The 5972-nt window shown below is 39.6% G+C and overlaps 1 pseudogene; it reads left to right on the forward strand.

Moving 5' to 3' along the window:
• The first annotated feature begins 4185 nt into the window (after positions 1-4185).
• LOC103213426 lies at positions 4186-4655 on the forward strand (annotated as a pseudogene).
• The last annotated feature ends 1317 nt before the right edge of the window (positions 4656-5972 follow it).

Here is a 5972-nt window from a genome sequence, read left to right on the forward strand (position 1 = left end):
AAAAAAAAAAAAGAGAATACTGAGATGGAGTGGGAGGGAGGAACAGTCCCTAGAAGAAGTATATAGGCTATATATACAGGATGCTGTTACTGCCCCCCTCATATTCCCTCAGCACTTATCATTTCCAAGCATACTGGCGAACAACAACTGCCTGTACATGGACTCTTTCTGACATCTGGAACCCACTCTGTCCAAGCTGGTTGGAAGGGCCATGGAATTAATGCTACTGGGAGCAGCCTTCACCATAACTGATGGAAGCTGATATCCCTTGCAAGGGATAATTCTGAGGCACATGATCTACACTGTCTCCTAGAAAGTCCCAGCAAGATTAAGCTGTATTTGCTGTGGATAACATGACCTTTGTTATGTACCCTCCCTTGTCTCACCTTCCCACTCTCCACCAATGTTCTCTGAATCTCCCAAGTAAATGACCTGCATTTCAATCCTTTTCTCAGGATCTGGTTCTGGGAGAACCCAAACTAAGGCAAACCAAAAAATGAAACAAAAACCCACTGCCATTGAGTCGATTCCAACTCCCTTTGGGTTTCCGAGGCAGTAAATCTATATGGAAGTAGATTGCCCAGTCTTCCTTCCATGGAGTGGCTGGTGGGTTTGAATCGCCAACCTTCTGGTTAGCAGTCAAATGCCTTAGGCATTACACCACCAAAGGGATGTCATTCCAAGAAGGAAAGAGGAGCACTAAGCCATCAGTACAATAGGTGCCCATGATGTCTCTCCATCCTCATCCCCTTCTCAAAAGAATATGCTGCTTCTAGTTTCAGAATAGGAGCTCTGGTAGCATAGTGCCTAAGGCACTTGACTGTTAACCAGAAGGCTGGCAGTTCAAATCCACCAGCCACTCCTCAGAAGGAAGATGGGGCAATCTACTTCCATAGTGATACTGCTTTGGAAACCCAAGGAGGGGTCGCTATGAGTCAGGTCCGACTTGATGGCACATAACAACAACAACAACAGTTTCAGAATAGGAAATATATGTGCCTTCTTCCTGGCTCTGACTGATTAAATTAGGGTTTAAACCTGACCCAAATGTATCAGTCAGGGCAAAAGTGCAATTTGGCCTTTGGTCTTGGTTCCTGACAGCTGCAGCACACATGAGGCTAATGAGTGGTCCCTGACCAGACCAACAGGGACTACCTGGGGTCCCAATGTTGACTAAGGCTTAGGAGACATGATGTAATCTATCATGGCAATATGGTGAGGCTAATAAGAGCCCTGAGCCCTGAGGCTCAAATGAGCTTCCTAGTTGGTCACCATGCATGGGAGAGGGTAGCCTGTCCCTCTCTGGAACATGGAAGCTTTGTGCTAAGGCCCCTCCCAGACCTCACTTCATGTATCTCTCATTTCTATCCTTTTTGGTTGTAATAAACATGTAGCTGTAAGTATGGTGTATTCTTCATGAATTCTGTAAGTCATTACAGTGAATTAATGAACTCATAGGGGCAGTGAGAGTCAGCACGGGCTGGCACCTGCTTATTTGGCAGTCTGAAAAAAAAAAAAAAAAAGGTGTTCTTCTAACTTGTGAGCTCTGACCTAGCTCACGTGGCTAGCATCAGAGAAATGCTGCATGGAGAGTTTGTCTGAAAAATAGTATCTGTTTAGCTTGTGAGATCTGACCTGCCCTCATGGTTATGGTCAAAATAGAGTGTGGTGCTTGTGATGATGATGAAGCAGTGAGAAGGTGAGGACTGATCCATCTCTACATTTTGGGGACTGAATTCATTCTGATCCTCACCATGTAGTTAGCAATGAAGGTGCACACTTTATTTAGTGTACACCATAATTAGCAAAAAAAAAAAAAAAAGGAAGGGGGATGTATTTAAGGACCTTAGGGAGGCCACTGAATCTCTAGGAGGTCCAGAGAATCATTCCTGGGGGCTTCTAGATCTTGCTTCCACCACAGGGAACAAAGACCACCACTCACACTGTTACACCACCCAGGATTTTCTGCTAAGATCTCTGTTGTTCACGACAGAGTTGATTTCACAGGTTGCCTCCTTCTCCGCCCCCGCCCCCCGCCCACTCTCTTTCAAATCAGACTCTGACATGAACACTAATGTGTTTACAGGTGAAATATGATGTCTGGAATTTGCTGCAAAGTGAAACAGAAGAGAGGAATGAATGGAACAGATTGGTCAATTTTGGATGACTGTTAAGGCTGGGAAGGTTTGTGGAAGTTCCTTATACACTTCTGCCCACTTTTGTGTATTTTCATAATTCTCCAAAATGAAGAAGTTGAAAATAAAAACAAAAACTCTCATATGTGTACATTTGATTGGTAGAGTGCAGGGCACATACCTCTACCACAGCTGCAAGGAAGACTGCAAAATTAAGTTTCTGGCCCCTAAATTGAGGAGGCAGAATTCATAAGGTGGGAAATTCCAAAAATGTAGGAATGAAGTTTAAAAGGTTCTCATCAAGTCAATTCCAACTCATAGTGTCCCCCATTGGCTTACCAAGTCTGTAAATCTTTATGGAAGCAGACTGCCTCATCTGTCTTCCCAGGAGTGGCTGCTGGGTTCCAAAAGGGTCTGGGCAGCTAGAAATCATAAGAAATGTCCATAATACCAGAAGAACCAATCTATAGGGCCGGCTTACCCAACCTGGATGAGATAATGGTTAAATTCTTTGGTCCAACTAATGGAAAACCACAATGAGATATAGCTATTAGAATTGAGGGGGGGAGAGACATCTATTAGAATGGAGAAAAAAATTCTCTAACAATATCAAGTGCTGACAAAGATGAAAAAGAACAGAAACTCTCATATATTACTGTTGGAAATGAAAGAGAGTGCAGATAATTTGGAAACAGTTTGGCAGTTTCTCATAAAGTTAAACATATACTTATCACACGACCAAATAATCCCACCCCTAGGTATTTATCCAAGAGAAGTAAAAACTTAAGTTCACACAAAAATAGTACATTAAATGAAGAATGGCGTTGCTTAAACTGTAAATAATCAACTGTCTTTCAGCAAATGAATGGATAAACAAACTGTGTACATTCATGCAATAGAATACTACATGCAGCGATTAAAAAGAATGTACTATTTATATACATAACAACATAGATGAAACAGAAATGCATCACATTTAGTGAAAAACACCAGACTCAAAAGGCTAAATATGTATGATTCCATTTATACGATATTCTGGAAAAGGCAAAACTATAGGGACAGAATTTGCCAGGGACAGGAGATGGTGAGACTGCCTGACAACACATAGGAATGTGGAGCTTTTTGGAGTGATAGAATTCATCTCTATTTTATTGTGGGGGTGATTGTATAGCTGTATGCATTTGTCAAAACTTATAGAACTATACACTAAAAAGGATGGATTTTACTTTATGTAAATTATATCTGAAATTTTAAAATTAATGAAATGGAAATCATAGGTACCAAAGAAACCAGTAAAGAGGTTTATGCTCCCTTTGTTTCTTATCAATTGCAATGTTGATGACTAACCAGGTATTTCACACCCAGCACTGCTTACCAGAAGATGAGTGAGGTAAAATGCTAGTGGCCCACCAGTATTTTTTCTTCTCTTCTTTTATTGAAATAGAATTTATAGTTGGGCATGTGGTCCCTTAGTCAAGACTACATTTCTCCTCTCCTCTGGAGCTAGGTAAGGTCATGTAACAACTTCCAGGTTGTGTACCTAAAGGCAAAGAACGTACTCTCCTTCTCTCGGTCCTTTCTATTGGCTGGAATGTGGACCTAATACCAGCAGTGGAATAGCCATCTTGGACCAACCACAAGGCTGATTTTTTATTTGTAAAATGAAGACATTTTAAATGTAATTAATATTTAATAGTTTCATCAACTGTGGTTCATCCATATCACAAATACAGTCATTGTATTACTTATTTGTAAGTAAGTTAGAATTTGAAAAGTTGATTTGGAGGAAGTTTACCTGAGAAAAGCAAGATGTAGAACTGAATACAATGTTATCCCAAACAATAACCAAAAAGAATCTCCTGGAAATATGTGTATATATGTTTACCTATTTGTGTGATGGTAGAGAAAGTTATGAAAGGATACACTTCAAGCTGCTAACATTGGTGACATTGGTCACCTGGGCCAGGGTAGGAGATAGGGAAGAGTAAGAGGAAAAACATGGTTGGAATAAAATAGTAAGAAAATGTATATAATGAGCTTTTTTACAAAGATGGCACTGAAAGCGAAGAAGAAGCCCCTGGCCCTCCCAAAACTGAAGCCAAAGCAAAGGCGTTGAAGGCCAAGAAGGCTGTGCTAAAGGGCATCCACAGCCACAAAAAAAAGAAGATTCACATGTCACCCACCTTCCAGCGGCCTAAGACACTGACGCTCCGAAGGCAGCCCAAATATCCTTGGAAGAGCATCCCCAGGAAAAACAAGCTTGACCACTATGCCATCATCAAGTTCTCGCTGACTACTGAGTCTGCCATGAAGAAGATAGAAGATAACAACACACTTGTGCTCATTGTGGATGTCAAAGTCAACAAGGACCAGATCAAATAGGATGTGAAGAAGCTCTATGACGCTGATGTGGCCAAGGTTAACACCCTGATCAGGCCTGATGGGGAGAAGAAGGCATATGTTCCACTGGCTCCTGACTGTGACACTTTGGATGTCGCCAACAAAGTTGGGATCATCTAAACTGAGTCCAGCTGGCTAATTCCAAATACAAATTTTTTCACCACACACACACACACACACACACACACAATATATATATATAATATTTTATATATATATATATATATATAACTAAAACCATTAAACTCTTAGAAGAAAACATAGGGATAATGCTTTGGGATCTAGCTTTTCACAATAGATTCTTAGATATGATATCAAAAGTTAAGCAACCAAAGACAAAATAGATAAATTAGCCTTCAACAAAATTAAAAACTTTTGTTCATGAAAGTAATTTATCAAGAAAGAGAAGAGACAACTCATAGAATAGGACTCAATATTTTATAACCATATATCTGATAAGAGTTTAACACCTAAAATATATAAAGGACTCCTACAACTCAATAAGGAGCTCTGGTAGCGTAATGCCTAAGGCACTTGATTGCTAACCAGAAGGCTGGAGGTTCAAACTTACCAGCCACTCCTTGGAAGGAAGGATGGGCAATCTATTTCCCTAGTGATACTGCCTCGGAAACCCAAGGAGAGGTCATATGAGTCAGGTCCGACTCGACAGCACATGACAACAACAGCAACTCAATAGTAAAAAGACAAACACCCAATTTTTAAAAAGTGAGTGAAAGATTTGAATAGACATTTCTCCAAAGAAGATATACAAATGGCAGTAAGCACATGAAAAGATGGTTAACGCCATTAATCGTTAGGGAAATGCAAATCAAAGCTATAAGGAGATGCCACTTCATCCCCACTAGGATGGCTACCATCAGAAAAAGGGAAAATAGCAAGTGCTGACAAGGATGTGAAGAAACTGGAACCCCCATGTCTCACTGGTGGAAATGTAAAATAGTATGGCTGATGTGGAAGATTTTGGCAATTCCTCAAAAAGTTAAACATAGAATTATCATATGACCCAGAAATTCCACTCCTATGTGTAATCCCAAAAGAACAAATATTTCAATAAATAGCCTGAGCTAATTAGCTATCTAAGTAGATTAAATGACGTTGGGCTATTTACTTCCCACCACACACAAAAATAAACTCCAGGTAGATTATTAATGTAGATGTGAAAGGTAAAACAAAAGCTTTTAAAAGATAATGTAGGAAAATAAATTCATAACCCCAAGCTAGATAAATATTCCTTAATCAAGTCCTCAAAAAAAAAAAAAAAAAAAACCACTAATAATAAAAGGAAAGGTTGATACATTTGAACTTGCATTTATCAAAAGATATTTTAGAGTGATGTGGTTATATATTTATACTTAACAGGTCATTAGCACTTAGAGATGCATACTTACTAAAACATTTTTGGATAAAATAATAAGA

Source organism: Orycteropus afer, unplaced genomic scaffold, assembly GCF_000298275.1.
Source record: "Orycteropus afer afer isolate SDZICR_OR568_19922 unplaced genomic scaffold, OryAfe1.0 scaffold02142, whole genome shotgun sequence".
In the NCBI taxonomy this organism is placed as follows: Eukaryota; Metazoa; Chordata; class Mammalia; order Tubulidentata; family Orycteropodidae; genus Orycteropus; species Orycteropus afer.